The sequence below is a fragment of the Maniola jurtina genome, chromosome 19, assembly GCF_905333055.1.
Source record: "Maniola jurtina chromosome 19, ilManJurt1.1, whole genome shotgun sequence".
Classification (NCBI taxonomy): Eukaryota; Metazoa; Arthropoda; class Insecta; order Lepidoptera; family Nymphalidae; genus Maniola; species Maniola jurtina.
In genome coordinates this window covers 5,487,006-5,504,317 of record NC_060047.1, presented here as the reverse complement: position 1 = coordinate 5,504,317, position 17,312 = coordinate 5,487,006, and the positions used below count along the sequence as shown (strand labels likewise).

The window sequence follows — 17,312 nt, the reverse complement described above, 5'->3', positions numbered from 1 at the left end:
CATCCACACTTTCACATTTATAGTATTATATTAGGATCACATTATTCTAAATGGTGTAATGACATCGTACCAGAACGCTGCAGCGGTACGGACAGAGTGAAGGACGAGTGGCAAAAGAACTGGTAAAGCTACGAAAGTAAGAATAATGACATCGTCATAACTCTCTGTCAGAACATTGCACATTGAAAATTTTCCTCGCCGGGAAAGCCGGAGTTTGGAAGTAAGTTTGCGCTACATTTAGCTTGATTACGGACGCGTAGTCCATATTATTGAATCAACTCGGACATTTTATTTTTAAAAACGTAAAAGTATAAAGATGGATTCACGTTACACCGTGATACGGCGAAGAGTGCTTGTTACCTACATCTTCTTTTTAAAGTAAAACTTCTTTAAGTGTGACTTGTGAGTAATTCAAATAAGTATTTTTTTTAAAATGGCCGCTAAACAGAACAGCTTTTTACGCATTGTTTCTAACACTATAATGATGCTTGGGATTGCGTATTTTTTTTTCAAATTTGAATTGCATAATATATGAACTAATTTAATTTAATGCATAAGTCTGCCGAAATTGTATTGAAATGTCAAATTGATTGTGATATTTGCCCTCCATCCTTACTAATCAGATTCACGCACAGTTAACGAGTTACACTCGAATAAAAAATGCCTCAGTTTTGTCGGCTACTCAAAAAATTCGAGTTAATGTGAATCGTCGCTCTCAACTTTGATCTCAAAATTCTAAGTTCTAACAATTATAGAATAGTGATTACACAGGTAAGATAAGACTAGATAAATCAATATTGCGTGATATAAAAATTGGAATATCCACAAAACCGATATGTATGGTCGCCCTATTAATGAACAAGCTCGTGGTTTCATGGTGGAATGTCACGCGATAGTTAAGGAATTATTGCCCAAGGAAAATTTATCACTACCCTAGAAAGCTGATAATAGGATAATTTACTGATGAAACGGTCTAGTACCTAGTCTTCGAGAGTGTTGGAAATTTTAAACATTCTAATCATGGCCGCAGAATACCGACTAATTATTATAAAAAAAAATCATGAAACTAAATAAAATAAAAATAAGTACAGCCAGCAACAAAGTTAGGTTTGCACCCGCGAGTAGGTACAAGCGACTATGGACGTACTAACCTAGCTTTGATGCTGACTGTACCATGGCCATTCTTAGACTCTTTTTCATCTAATCATCATCATTTTCATTAAAAAGGCTAGCGGCTAAACTCTTTGTGAAAATGAGTATTTTACAGTTTTTATCTTCGATTTTGCTTTTGTTACTGTTTAGGTATGTTTTAATATATTATCAACAGATTTTTTTGATTCATCAACACACAATTCAAGATTGAGTTCAAATTAAAATGCATACACTAGAAGTTAGGGCTGGTTATTTTAAGTTACATGAATAGGTACCTATGTATTTTTTTTACCTTCTGTATACCTGGCCTAGTACTAAATTCAAGAAAATTATAAATGCTTTAATGACATAACAAAAAACCGCATACTAAACATCTTTCTAAGTAGGTCCTATTACGTGATGTTTTTTTTTTAAATAAAATTATGAGTAGGTTAGGCACTTAATAACTGTTGCCACTATTGCATTGTAAAGCTTTATACTATGTATTTGCAGTTTATTTGAGCCTAAAACGCAAGCTATTATTGGCACGATATCGAAATTTCCAAAGTTTAATAATTAATTAATTAAATACATTTTTGAACAGTGCGTTGCCGACCTTCCAAAATGTTTTCCATAATTAAACTCTCTCCGAAACGTTGAGCCAAATTAACGATATCGATATACCTATTACCTACCTACCTATCTACCTAAGAGAATTTCAGTTGAGCAAAATATGCTTTGTTCGTAGGCATTTTATAAAATACCCGGTATAGTAGGTATAATATAATAATGAAACAGAAAATGCGGTATGGATTGATTTTTTGAAAACAAAAATATACAGAAATATACACATATAAGAAGGCATAAAAACCTCCCATCATCGCCACCATTACCAGTACAATACTGATTGCCAATAGGAATATCAGTAGCTTTGGATACGTCTTCTATATAGTAGGTACGATTTGACCTTTCGACACGCACGACTTGAGCATTACATAGCGCGTTATCGGGTCGGGTCACACCATATAAGTAAAGTAGGTATGTTGCAACCTTAATGCTTTCTAAACTTAAGTTCAATTCAACACAATTAGATCCACTAGAGGCACTCAATAGCTACCTAGTACCTACCTACTCGTACCTGTCTATAAAAAATCTACAATTTTCACCTTTAACTTCAACACTGTTTTACGATCCATTATCACTGTTATTTATGATAATTGGTGACACTGTCATCGACGCCATCCAGTGTGAGAAGAAACGCCGGGCGTGAGAATTAGTTACTAATAAAAGAGATATCTGTTCCGCCTTTCGTGCATTGTTTGTGTTTACTCAAGCGTTCTTCGCGTATCAAATCTTAAAGATAGAGTTCCGGACACATTGTTTTGATTTTAGAAGGTGCTTTTATATCATCTTACTTAGATAATTATACCGGGTAACCTATACCGGGGTTGTTGGACTCTGGAAATACGAACTATAGATGCTTTCCACAACACAGACATATTACCATTAGCTGATGTGTTTGCATTCAAGCGCAAGCCAATTAGTATAAAAAAATATACGTGACAAGCAAGATGAAGAAAAGCTTCTTCATTGAAGATAAGATTGTCAACAATGGTCCTGCTAACGACGATCAAAGTCACTGATCACCGAGACGACCGATGCATGCAAAAATCTACGTAACTTTTAAATTAACGTCAACATTTAGCTGTTTACAATAGGTACATCTATCGATACTTCGAGTACTATTAACTACACTAATTTTATTAGCACGTCAGTGAGACTACCTTGAAGTTTTTACCCATCCCAAAATCGCCCACGCGCCTAAAGAAGTCCGCACTTCAAAAACCGGCCAAGTGTGACGGACGGACGGACGGACGGACAGACAGACAGACAGACAGACAACAAAGTGATCCTCTAAGGGTTCCGTTTTTCCTTTTGAGATACGGGACGATGTACAGATGTACTTATTTACATTGCTAAGCAGTAAGCAATAAGCATAGTCTAACCTCAAAATCTAATGATTAAATACAAAATTAGCTAGCACGGAGATTAATCTGCTGGTACTAACGGCTCGAATAATTTAATTTGCAGATGGGGCAAAATAAATTATCCGACCCGATGTTGTATTTGAGATGGGCATTAGAATACGTAATGCTTAATTACTTAATTCAAACACCCGTTTGAATTTCATAAAAGCCAACGCAGACGATCTTTATTTTGGGTTACAAGTTAGCTCTTGACTACAATCTCACCTGGGTGATAGGTAAGTGATGACTGATGACTGATGATGCCAGTCTAAGATGGACGCCGGCTGTTTTATTTAAGTATATTTTTTTTTAATGGGATACCATTAAAAAAAATATACTTAAATAAAACAATACTGAACTGAGAGTTACTTAAGGTAACTGAGATATCAGTTACCTTATTTTATAACTTTATATATTTATTTAACTAGCTGATGCCCGCAGCTTCGCCCGCGTGGATTGGTTAGATCCCCTGCAGCATCAGGATTGAGGAGTTGGACTCCAAATTTTTTATGAAACAATGTCGCAAAGTTCCTCTATCGATTAAAAAAGAAATGACGCAAATCGGTTCAGAAATCTCGGAGATTTCGGTGTACATAGGTAGAAAAACACAACTCCCTTTTTGAAAGTCAGACAGACAAAAATTTTAAAATCGTGTGATTCAGTTATAGTATCGTTCAACCATATGACCTTAATATGCGGTAGTTATTTCGAAATTACAGACAGACACTCCAATTTTATTTATTAGTACTTATAGATAGGTAAAAACAAATAATGTTTCTACCTTTGTCCGTTACAGACTTTGAAACCATTCAACCGATGTGCACCAAACCGGTTTCATTAGAAAGGCAATAATACGAAGATGGTTTTATACCACTAAAAATAAAACCGACTTCAAAAACCACAAACACTAAAAAGTAGAAAATACCTAGGTATGAAGTCGAGCGAGCATATTAAAACAAAATTAGAAATCCAAGAGTGAAGCTCCCCCGACTTCATACCTAGGTACATTACACGTGTAGCTAAGCAAAAATTATTTTCTACTTTTTAGTGTGATTTTTGAAGTCGGTTTTATTTTTCTTTTGAATTTTTTTTATTTCACAATTTTTAGTGGCCCCACTGTACAATAATATGCTATGCCCAGTTAAAACCCTACTGTTTACTAAGCTATTACACTGATCGCGAGCAATTTGCTCTTATCCATTGAGGAGTTCTGTTCTCCATCTCCGAAGATATTCATCAGGTCTTCACCAAATTTATATGAGACCACCTGCACAGTATATCCTTCCAAACAAAAAAAAAAATATTTCCAAATCGGTCCACAGGGGCCTCTGAGTAATCGGGGAACATACATAAAAAAAAACCGACGAATTGAGAACCTCCTCCTTTTTTGGAAGTCGGTTAAAAACGATGCATTAGGCACATTCTTTTTTAGCGTAGTAGAATAGAATAGACATATCAATCGTCTATGAAAAGCGTAAATCGCGCGTTGTTCCGCTCCGAGTTTTGAGTATAGATATCCATATAGGTATATCAATGTGATAATACCTAATAACGTAAAATTGCTATTGGATTGCCTCCCTTATTCCTTGAAGAATAAAGTTCATTTGAGGTATTTAGATTTCAAGGAAGGTTGTATTCCTGAACCATTCAGAGATTAAGCCGGCTTTTCTTGACAAATCCTGTGTGGATTGGAAATGGATGTCATTTGCTGAGACCGTATTAACGACGATGGAAAGGATCTCTTTACTTAAGAACAAATAGCAAGGTTTGTTGCAGGTAGAGACCTCTTATCACAGATTAGAAACAGTACCCTTACCTACTTTCACTAAGTATTCTGTGCCTATTTATACCTATTTCAGCCAAAACATTTTTAGTAGTAGTAAACGTCCTGAACATGAAAAGCTAAATAACTGTGGGTTGTGGAACTGAGCAGTTACTTTTATACGTAGCATTTTTGAAAACAGCAACCGCCTTTATTAAAAAGAGCAACCGCCGAGTTTCTTGCTGGTTCTTATCGGTAGAAAAGGCATTCCGAACCAGTGCAGTGGTGGTTAGGGATTGCAATGCTGGATCCGCAATCCAGCAATCCAGCTGGATCCAGCACGTTTTTAGTGCTTGCTGGATCCAGCATCTGACGCTGGATCCAGCGGTGCGGATCCGCAATTAGCTAAAAACAAATAAACTAACTTTTTTTTGCGCAAAAACCATTGAATTCCCTTCAGAAAAGTAAAAAGCAAGCTTGATTGGTTTCTCAAGTTTGAAATTATATTATAAGTTCAACTTCTACTTATATAGGGTGCGGCGTTATATTACTCAACCGTCACAGTAACGAGGCAATGTTGCATCGTATTGTTACTTGTGATGAAAATGGATCTTGAAATCCGACAATATAAGTCCATGCCGACAGTCAGAAACGCTCATCACAGTGGTTGACCCAGGAGAACGGGCAAATCCTGTCCTAAGCGAAAAGTTGACTCAGAAAAATCTATTGGTGAGTGTTTGGTGGACCAGTGCTGGTAAAGTACACTACAGCTTCCTAAGATCTGGCCAGACGATAACGACAGATCTCTATTGCCAACAAATGCAAACCACGATGGAAAAGCTACCCGTTAAACAACTGAGACTGGTCAATTGCTTTAGCCCACTGCTGCTTCAGGATAGCGCTAGACCTCGTATTTAACGGCAGACGGTCGCTAAATTAAGGAACTGTGATTGAAAACACCCAACATACTCCCCGAACCTTGCTCCAACAAACAATTTTTTCAGACTTTAGACAATTTCTGGCAAGGGGAATAAAATTCTATTTCGATTCGTCCAAAAGTTCTATTACCATCAAAGATTTTATTGATTCTCGCTCCCACAATTTTTCAGCAATGGAATCTATGAATTGGGTATCTATAAAATCGCGAAAGTATATAGATAATGAATGGTAATTAGTTCGCTTAATTGAATTTAAAAAACGTTTTTCTTTTTTCCATATGACGCTTTTTTCATAGGTAAAGGACTTCATACTATAACTACAAACAAATATAGGTAGTTATTAAAATTACTACAGTTGAAACGTATAAAAATGCTGTATTTCTTTGAAAAACCGATAAGTGCTGGATCCGCGCTGGATCCAGCTGGATTTGCTTCGATCCAGCAAAAATCCAGCTGGATTGAAAATGCCGCTGGATTGCAATCCCTAGTGGTGGTAAATGCATTTAACGATTCAGATGTACCTCTATGTACTTGTAAAAGTTTATTTGAATAAAAATATTTTAATTTAAGTTTTTTAAGCTTACGTTTTTTTTATAAACATGACTGTACAGAACTCTATCTTTGAGTGTGCGTAATTTGAGTTCCGTCACACATTTTTCCTGTTTTTGAATGTCTGCTATTCAAATGATACTCCACGTACTGACTCGTATTTTGATGGCAACGCATGTATGCGCAACACTTCACTCGACAAAACAAAAATGACAATAGCACTCAAGTATGCAAACGCATTGTTATGTAGATTGTCGCCCATTCCTACAGAAATATACCACTTGAATCCGGTATGACCTACCTATCTAACGCCACGTAATATTACCGTGCTAACGCCCCATCAGCCATATTTTGGCCAACTACAAAAACGTACTGATTTGTATAATTTCCATTTATCTAATCGACTCATTAGACGTAAGTATTGGGTATTAAAGGTACTCCTGCAATTACACTGTAATAATGTACTTAACAATCAGTTATTCTAACCAAGCTAAATACCATCACTTGCTTTAACGGTGAAGGAAAACGAAAGAAGAGTTCGCCATAATGTTCTCAAAGGTGTGTGAAGTCTGCCAATCCGCACTTCGCTAGCATGATAGACTGTGGCCAAACCCTTCTCATTCTGAGAAAAGACCTGTGCTCAGTAGTGAGCCAGCGATTGGTTGATAATGATGATTATGCTATAACAAAGATAGTCTGTGGATTCAACTTCTTGACTTAGAAAATTGTCGTATGTTTCAGCTAATTAATTAAATTTGGTCTTAATAAATAGACAAATAGTTATCAGGAAGGCGGGGTTAGGCACAGAATTTCAGGTCTTAGGCACAGGATTTCAGGTTTATACATATTATGTCGTAGGTGATTTAATTTTTAGGGTTCCGTACCTTAAAAGGAAAAACGTAACCCTTATCACTTTGTTGGCTGTCTGTCTGTCTGTCTGTTTTATTTACGTCTAGTTCTTCAGTGGTGGGTTTGACTCGCAGTACGCCCCATCAATGCGCGGAGCTGCAATTAATTTTATACATGGCATAAGAGCAACCTCAGAGTTTTTTGCTGGCTCTTCTCAGTTGAAAAGGCATTCCGGTAAATTCCTTCGATGATTCAAAAGTACTTGAATACATTTGTTTGAATAAATAATCTTTCTATGAATATCAGGTCTTCCAACTAACTCTTGGAAGAGGTCAATCGTTGTAAAACTCTGTGCCAGTTGGTATAGTGTCACAAGAGTCTAGACATGTTTTCAAAGCACGTTGCGATTGCAATCATGTCGCAAACGTACGTGAATCATTTAGTATGAATGTCGCTAAGCAATTGTAATTCGAGACCCGCGAGTGCAAGAATGTTATTGCGATTTTTTAACCGACTCAAGAATAAGGAAGTTGTTGGTTCAACCAGGTTAGGTAATATTTTAGCGGTGATAGCCTGGTGGTTAAGACTTCGACCTCGTATTCGGGGTTCCGTGGTTCGATTTAACACACCTCTAATTTTTTGGAGTTATGTGAGCATCGTGAAGAAGTCTGCCAATCTGCACTTGGCTAATGTGGGGGACTATAGTTTATCCCCTTCTTACCCACGAGACCCGTGTTCAGTATTGGACCAGCGATGAGTTGAGATGATGATTATGATGATGATGAATGAGCATAGCTATCGAAGCAGAATAAAAGAGATAGGTAGAAGGAACCAGAGTAACTGACAAAGCTGATTGAGTTTCAAAGCTGGAGCAGCTATAGGAACAAGTGGGGTTGGGATTTAGAACCTCTTTCGATGGACAGACGACAAACAAGTCGACCGAGGAATGTGGGAAATGTAATATTCATCATAGGACGATTATTTATTAAAGGACGTTTCGAATGAGGCAACGATGGCGAATCGAGTATCGACATAGCTAGTTGTGGAAAGAATAATCAGACCTGAAAAAAACAGAAGAGAAAAAAAAAGAAAAAAAAAAGAATTTATTTTATGGTCGTCACAAAAAACATTTTTTGAAGCGTGCTCGAAGGTGTCATAAGGTGCATAAACCTCGCGTGAGCATTTACTATCTAATACGTATGAAGTCTGTGTCGCTGCGCGTAATGTGCACAAAAGTGAAGACTTTTGCATGAGCTTTGCCTATTTGGATTGTTTTAGTAAAATCTTTTTAACTGAAATAAACTTTTTACCGTTTGCCTTTCGAACTACGGTAAACTGGTTGAAAATTGTTTAACAAAAATTTAATTCAACCATTAAAAGCATGAAACGGAAAGTTTTGAATTTTATTGAAACCCATAAAAGAACTTTAACCGGTAGAAATTTTTGCGTGCCTTTTATACATTTTTTTTTCGTTTTTGCTTCCTTTCTTTAGATATGCCGGTAGCTATTCAGAAGAAATCTAAAAAATCTCTTGCTTTGGTGCTCTTTTACATTGAAATTTCCAGTGCTCCAATTAAGTTTCTACAGTAGGTATTTAACTGCTAAAGTAGATGAAAGTTTTTTCATTACTAGCTATTTATTCCTTTTTAAGAAATAAAAGATCGGTCCAGAGCGAGTTGAACCCGTGCACGAAAGGTTCCGTACCATCGTATAAGATCGTTTTAATTTTTAAATTCACATGGCGGCCATTTTGAATTTTTTTTCTATTTTGTTGTTATAGCGGCAATGGAAATTTGAACTCTCTACCTATTACAGTTTACGAGATACATCCAGACAGACGGACGTACGGGCGGACGCAGAGGCTTTGTAATAGGGTATTATTATTATTATTAAATACTAGAATATGTAAGTACTAAGTACTTAAACTTAGCAAAGAATTCAGCAATATGAAATGAAATACTGACTGAAACCGTCACTTGGAATGGCTAACCAAGGTGATAACAATAGTTTACTGCCAAAGTCAAACCTATACGCGCCGATCTGCGTTACCAAGCTGTACCTAGTACCTATTTGGAATCTGTGCGTTTTCTTGTCACGTCTCACCGATAAAACTTATCTAAATGTTTATGAAAAGCGTTCAGGGACCTTATAATTATAATTGAGTACGACTAACTGTCACTATGCATAGGTATAAATCAAAACAGCAATACATACAATTATTAATGAAGCTATATTTTTATAAGATTGTATGAGCTAAATGGGTCGCCATTCTTTGAAGCACGCTCGTAGATATCAAGTGGTGCGTAACATGCATGGTGCGTAAGCCCTGTGCTAATATCTATGTACCTACTTACTTAGTTTGCAACGCGTACCTATGTGTTAGGTACACACTCAAGCGTACGAATTTGTCTTCATTTTTTAAAATAGGTACAATAATTGCATGAGCTTTGTCTATATAGATTTTTATATTACCTTTGGACTCAAATTGAAGTTAAGAAAATAACAATAACTAACATGTCGTAAGATAATCCTATATAACATCTAAAAGTAGACACCTAAGCACACTTATGGCTTAAATCTTTTTATCGCATCTATTCAGCAATCAGGCAGTAAGCTGGACAACAGAAGCTTGAGCTTTTTGCTAGTCGCTAAAGCTGCTAGAGCGGCTAGAAATTTGATGATCATAACCAATATGTACCTACCTAGCCTTTTTTTTTTTTATACACAGGAAATGCCTAACGCATACCCTTCCGTCAGGGGAAACGGAGGGGTTATGTGGGGCTTGCACCCACTAAAACCTGTGTTTGTTCCTCAACGGACTGGCGGTTGCGCGGGTATCACTAATGTAGTATTCACCGCACGTACCTACCTATCCTTAGATTTTCCTCATCTTTGTACCTACCTAGCCTTAGATTTTCCTCATCTTTCGTTTAACCCAGAACCAGAAATTCAGCGCTCCCAAGTTCTCGATCTATTCAAAAAAAGAAGTAATTACACTATATGATTAACGTGAAAGCAATGCTATCCTATTCAATAGAAAATACCTATGTAGATCAATCTGAAACACGTTCTAACATAAATTGTAAACAGGTATTTCTTTCATTTCGAATGAAAAGACTAGTAGAAAAAATATCCAATTAATTGACACCAAGAACCAAATCGAAAATTACGAAAGCACAATAGCATCTGCCATACCAACGCATAAAACAGAAAATTAATTGAACAAAGGACTAAGCTTTGGAAGCGCTTCCCCTCATCAATATAATATAATGAATTATATCATAATAGAAATTAAAGCCAATGAAGTATATCTATCTATAAACAAAATCCAGGGAAATGTTATGCATTCTTAATGATATATTTTCAAAAAATGAGCCAGCCCTTCTGTCGCCAGATGAGGCTACTAATTGTGGTGAAATGTCTCGTAAAAAAATTAAGCACTAAAAAATTATTTTAATAAAAGTTATAGTTATAGTTTATTAGTTACTAGCTGATGCCCGCGACTTCGTTCGCGTGGATGTAGGTTTTTTAAAATTCCCGTGAGAACTCTTTGATTTTCCGGGATAAAAAGTAGCCTATGTGCTAATCCAGGGTATAATCTATCTCCATTCTAAATTTCAGCCCAATCCTCCAGTAGTTTTTGCGTGAAGGAATAACAAACATACACACACACACACACACACACACACACACACACACACACACACACACACACACACACACACACGCGCGCGCACCCACATACAAACTTTCTCCTTTTAGTGTGATGAGAAATAAATATTCAACTCAAGTAGTTAGTTAGGTATTTTTTATTTGTCTAAACAATCCTAATTGAAAATATGGCTTTCTTCCAGATCTCGCAATCACTTTCAATTAGGAAAATCAGATTTCTGGAAAATATTGAAATTAGCGCTCCTAACTTAAGTAGGTAGTTATTCATTTTTCCGTTCAATGATTTCCCTGAGCGACTATTTTTCACTGGAATTGCAATCGACCTAAATAGGAATGTAGGCTATAACCGCTAAACGGTCGTTGTTCGCTAAATTCGATGTCGGATTTATTAGCTGGGTATGACTTGGCGAAGCTTTTAACGCACGAGCGATGTGCTTAATAGGCCTTATAAGTCTAGGTATTCGAATACTCATTTACGTATGAATAACTAGCTGATGTCCACGACTTCGTTCGCGTGGATATAGGTTTTTTTTAAATCCCGTAGGATTTCTTTAATTTTCCGGGATAAAAAGTAGCCTATGTGTCAATCCAAGGTATAATCTATCTTCATTCTAAATTTCAGCCAAATCCGTCCAGTAGTTTTTGCGTGAAAGAGTAACAAACATACAAACATACACACAAACTTTCACCTTTATAATATTTACTAGCCGATGCCCGCGACTTCGCCCGCGTGGATTTAGGTTTTGTGAAATCCCGTGGGAACCCTTTGATTTTCCGGGATAAAAAGTAGCCTATGTGCTAATCCAGGATATTATCTATCTCCGTTCCAAATTTCAGCCAAATCCGTCCAGTAGTTTTTGCGTGAAGGAGTAACAAACATACACACACACACACACACACACACACACACACATACAAACTTTCGCCTTTATAATATTAGTGTGATTATGAATATATGAATGAATTATGAATTATGAATGAATAATAAACACCTAATAAGTGAATAGTAATAAGTACGGAAGAAGAAACGTTGGAAGACATCCCGTTGGTTCAACGACAATCACCAAGCTTGAGGAAAAACTTATGGAGGTTCGCCCAACACCGAGAAGAATGGCGTGCACGTGAAGGCCAATGCCCAACAATGAATAAATAAAGACCAACAAAGAAGAAGAAGAGAATAAGTACCTATGCCTAGCCATTATTACATCCCATGATATTTTTCATAAAGGAAAGAACCACTTTTCACAAAAAATATTTCTGCAACTAAATAATGATTTGAAACGTTTCTCTTGGTACCTAATAACTATACATTTTCCCTTTGAAAATCGCTAATACACTTGAAAATTTATTTGATTGCCTTAAACAGGTAAGTAAATAAAATTAAGTAGGCTATTAACTACCCACGGATGCCTGAAATATTTTATCAGATTATTCTTACCTAAGTAATTTTTATTTGCTACAGAATAATATGAATAGAAATTCGGGGAAGATATTCTTAAATATTCTGTTGCTCAAAAGATGTGGGAGTGACAGATTTATCTCCTACATCATTCGCGTCGCGTAGTATGTTTTTTTTTCAATCCCGTGGGAACTCTTTTATTTACTTTTGGAGACAAAAATATCTATTTATGGACTCCAGACTGCAAGCTATTTCTGTATCCAAAAGATGATGCCCGCGACTTCATCCACGTAGGTTTAAGCTTTTTAGAGATCTCGTGGGAACTGTTTGATTTTCCGAATGCGAATGATTTTTCCGGGATGTGAGCTATCTCTGTACCTTGTCAAAATTGGATGAACGAATGGACCGTGAAAAAATAACAGACAGACTGATAGGCACAATTTCTCATTTACAATCATTTTAGTATGGATTAGTCCCTTTCAAACGGCTGAACCGATTTTCTTGGATAGCTAAGAAAACTCAATCAAGCCACCTTTCAAACACAAAAAAAACTAAATTAAAAACGGTTCATTAGTTTAGGAGCTACGATGCCACAGACAGATACACAGATACACATGTCAAACTTATAACACCTTTTTGGATCGGGGGTTAAAAATAGACTGAAGTGTAATCAATAAGCTCGTTTTAATTGCGTGTTAGCGACAACACAATAGACGTTCTTATTTGAATCGAATAATTACTAACTTATAAAGGACAAGCGTTTGAAGTGGTTTGAATGAATTTCACTTTTAATTTTTGTATCAAGCTTTAACTTTGTTTTATTTTTTTGGCTTTCTAATGAAACTGAACTGGTTTTTGATGTGGGTCAACGTTGATCTCACTTGCAGAACTGAAATAAAGGTAGGACCCGACTTAACTTAATTTTTGGGTGGATAAGATGAATAATCTAGATAGAATCCTTATAATGGAATCATAATAATATTAACTAAACACAATACTTGTTTTTAAATCCGTTATTTTTTAACCCCTGACCCAAAAAGAGGGGTGTTATAAGTTTGACGTGTGTATCTGTGTATCTGTGTGTCTGTGTATCTGTGTATCTGTGTATCTGTCTGTGGCATCGTAGCGCCTAAACGAATGAACCGATTTTAATTTACTTTTTTTTGTTTGAAAGGTGGCTTGATCGAGAGTGTTCTTAGCTATAATCCAAAAAAATTGGTTCAGCCGTTTAAGAGTTATCAGCTCTTTTCTAGTTTTCTTGTAGAAAAGAAGGTTAGATAACCGTTAGGTTCATAATATTTTGTCAATTGACAAATGTCAAGCTGTCAAGCAAGCTGTCAAGATGGACGTTGCCTAAATACATAAATAATTATTTGAAAATGATGTTTTTGAAAACTCAGATACTTTAGATCGTAGGCGCGGAATAGTCCAAGAAAATCAGTTCAGCCGTTTGAAAGTTATCAGGTCTTTTCGGTCTTTTCTAGTTACTGTAACCTTCACTTGTCGGGGGTGTTATAAATTTTTAATTTACACTTGTTAAGTAAAAGTTTAAAAGGGGAAAAAATAAGGTAGTGCCAAATTCATTATTAGAACAATCACACTAATATAATAAAGGCGAAAGTTTGTGGTGTATGAGTGTGTGTATGTTTGTTACTCCTTCACGTAAAAACCACTGGACGGATTTGGCTGAAATTCGGAATGGAGATAGTTAATATCCTGGATTAGCACATAGGCTATTTTTTATCCCGGAAAATCAAAAAGTTCCCACGGGATTTCGAAAAACCTAAATCCACGCGGACGAAATCGCGTGCGTCAGCTAATGATATTATAAAGTTCAAACATTTCTGTGTCGTGAGCTATTGATTCGGAAAATTAATTATTATAATAACCTAACAGCGCGTGAAGCGCCGTAAAATCTGGCCTCGGCTTTTAATTAACTTTTCATCAAAATTATATAACAACGCTAAGTAGATTTTATGTTGATCTTCTGGAATAGGTAATAGAATGCCTTCGGGAAATTTATAGCTTAGTTAGCTATTTTCGTGAATTTCTCAGTCTAATTAATGAAAGAGGATAAAAACGAGATCCAAATTGACGAGGGGTTAAAAATTATTTTGCAGAAGTGTAAATTAAAAATTTATAACGCCCCCGACAAATGAAGGTTACAGTAACTAGAAAAGAGCTGATAACTTTCAAACGGCTGAACCGATTTTCTTGGATTATAGCTAAGAACACTCTCGATCAAGCCACCTTTCCAACAAAAAAAAAACTGAATTAAAATCGGTTCATTAGTTAAGGAGCTAGGTACGATGCCGCAGACAGATACACAGATACACACGTCAAAATTATAACACCCCTCTGTTTCAGTCGGGGGTTAAAAAAGGCGCATCATTTCTGAATTTGCAGTAGGCACCTAGGTAGGTAGGTAGCTAATCAATGGTAAGCCCAGTTTATGACTCTACGTTGAAGCCCCAAACATTGGTACTGGAAAGTATACATAGTAGAATTTGGAAGGACAATGTGGATTTGGAAACCATACTTACTAGATTTAGAAGGAAGCGCCGCCGGTTACCTATACCAAGACCAGTTGAATATCCTACCTATTGCAAGTGCTGAATTAGGTAGGTACAAAAAGGTGTTCTTTCTCCTCAAAAGATGGGTCAAGAATCTCATTGCGACTTGCGGTTAATTTGACAATTCTATAGTTTTTTTTTTTTTTTTTAATTGAAAATATTACAATAAAACTTATAAAATTCTATAGTTACCTATGTTTTCTTCAAAAATGTTTTGTGAAACATGTGAAGTGAACTTTCCTAACATTAATAAAACTTACCTACTCGTACCTAAAAATATTAACTCTACTTGAAGTTAGGTATTTCTTGACCTTCACACGTCACAGTCGACACGCCAAATGCAAATAAGTGAAAAGCAAGGTTAATAGGTATTTTACAATACCCAATCACGCATTACTTAACTTATACTTTCCAACTTTTTACCTACCAGCGATATACCTACATACCATCATGTCAATGGTACCCACCTAGTACTAACTACTTTCTAGGTATTAAATAATTATTAATTTAATATCTAGTTTAACAAATATTAGGTAACCTCGGTAGGTAGGTACCTAGGTACCTATATTTAAGCTTATTTATAGTGAGTTTGATGATAGAGCTTAAACGTGCTTAAACTACTTAATGTAAATAGCGAATCCGTACCGGTTATATATCTATATTTACTCTGAGCATTAAGTATAATACAAGGTACATAAATATGTCGTTAAACCACGAAAAAAAAGCTTTATATTATTAAGTAGTTGATAAAGCATTCTATTTGGCAAAATATCTTAGGGAAAAATGTACAGTATCTACTTTCCTTACATTTTTTTGTTTACACATAAGTATATCTAATTAATTTAATTAGCATGTTAACGATCTAATAACATGGTAGATAATAAATTATTTAGTGATATGAAAATCTTATAGGTAGATATCTAGTGTATTGTTGATCTACGCGTATCAAATTAATAAACATTAATTGTTTGTCAAACAATGAAATCTGTCTCATTATTTCAAAGTAAAGCAATAAATCATACCGCACATTGTTAAGCCTGCAGGCGTGACCACGCGATTAAAGTGCCGGACTTTCACATTTTCGCTCCACAGGCGAAATCACAGCGAACTATATATAAAGTAGAAAAAACAACGAGACATCCCAACACAAAATCCAAATAAACTCCCACGGATAGAATAAAATATGTAAAAATAGAACACACCTCCGCAAAAATACGTTCGGCTCCAGATTTGCTCGTACAAATCCTGTATAGCACAACACTGCCACTTTTCTCACTCGCGAATTTTCGCGCGTATCAAAACTTCGATCAACACGTACTTCACGCTTCACAGTCTAGAGAAGACTGGTTAGTGAAGCCAAGTTGGCGTTCGGCTCAGAACAAGGCCATGCAAAACGTTGCTCCCATTTCCCCCCAATGGAAAGTCGTATCCGTGATAGTACAGGTGTGGGAGAAAGCACCCAAAAAACTGATATCTGACTCATTCGGATGATTCTGTGCTTGACTTTGGTCATGGAAAGTGACCGGACCGGTTTTTGGCGCCGGATTTCGTCGAAATTGAAAGGTTATAAACAATCGAAGCTCCTTTGGGGTCGAAGCTAATAATGTCATTCATAATATAGGTACTAGCTGATACCCGCGACTTCATCCATGTGGACTAGTGGATTATTTTTTCTTAATCAGCGATGAAAATCCTTAACCCCTGGATGTAATCTGTATCTGTACCTATTTTCATCCAGATTTATTCAGCTTTTGAGCCTTGAAAAGGTAACATACAGACAGACATTATTACCTACTCATTTTATAAATTAGACGAAGTCACTTCATCTGCACGGATTTAGGCTTTTATAAATCCTGAGGGAACTCTTTGATTTCCGAGATAAAAAGCTCGTTTCCAGGATGGAAGCTATCTCTGTAACAAACGTTAAAATCTTTTAAAAGGATAGAACGTGAATAGTAACAGACAAACAGACACATTTCGCCTTTATAATATTAGTGTGAAAAATAGGTAGGTATCTTAAATTTCATCTCATGAAAGTTACACTCCAAACACCACTAAATTAAGTTTGTAAATTATTTTTATGTTAGCGATGCCTTAATCTGTCGCAATCATCGATGTGTCGCAATTAAACATTACCGTTATCTATTGCCAAAACGAATCTCCCGGACATAGAGACTCTTGTTTATTTTTTAAGGAACATCTTAGTGTCATCTAAAATTTCCATCTTGAGAATTGAGGAGACTAATGAAAACATCGCATCACGGTTCGTCAAGCGCACGTTGTGTTGAACAAAAAATTACATTATCAAGAGATATTGACAAAGCTCTTTATATGCCATGATGTCAATTTAGTTAGTCCGCCTACGCGTTATGGTCTATGTGAGTACTTACCTACGACTCATATCATAATATG

The 17,312-nt window shown here is 36.1% G+C and overlaps 1 protein-coding gene across 3 annotated transcripts in view; it reads right to left on the bottom strand.

The window, feature by feature from the left end:
- Positions 1-16,291, bottom strand: part of LOC123875362 (kielin/chordin-like protein) — a 59,775-nt gene extending 43,484 nt beyond the window's left edge. Inside the window, exon 1 of one of the 3 annotated variants that reach the window (XM_045921141.1) lies at positions 16,103-16,291. The gene's annotated coding sequence lies outside the window, so the exon portion shown is untranslated. Of the gene's footprint in view, positions 1-15,922; positions 16,045-16,102 lie in introns of those variants that run through there. The other 2 variants (XM_045921143.1, XM_045921142.1) reach the window with 2 other exon arrangements.
- Between the last annotated feature and the right edge of the window lie 1,021 nt (positions 16,292-17,312).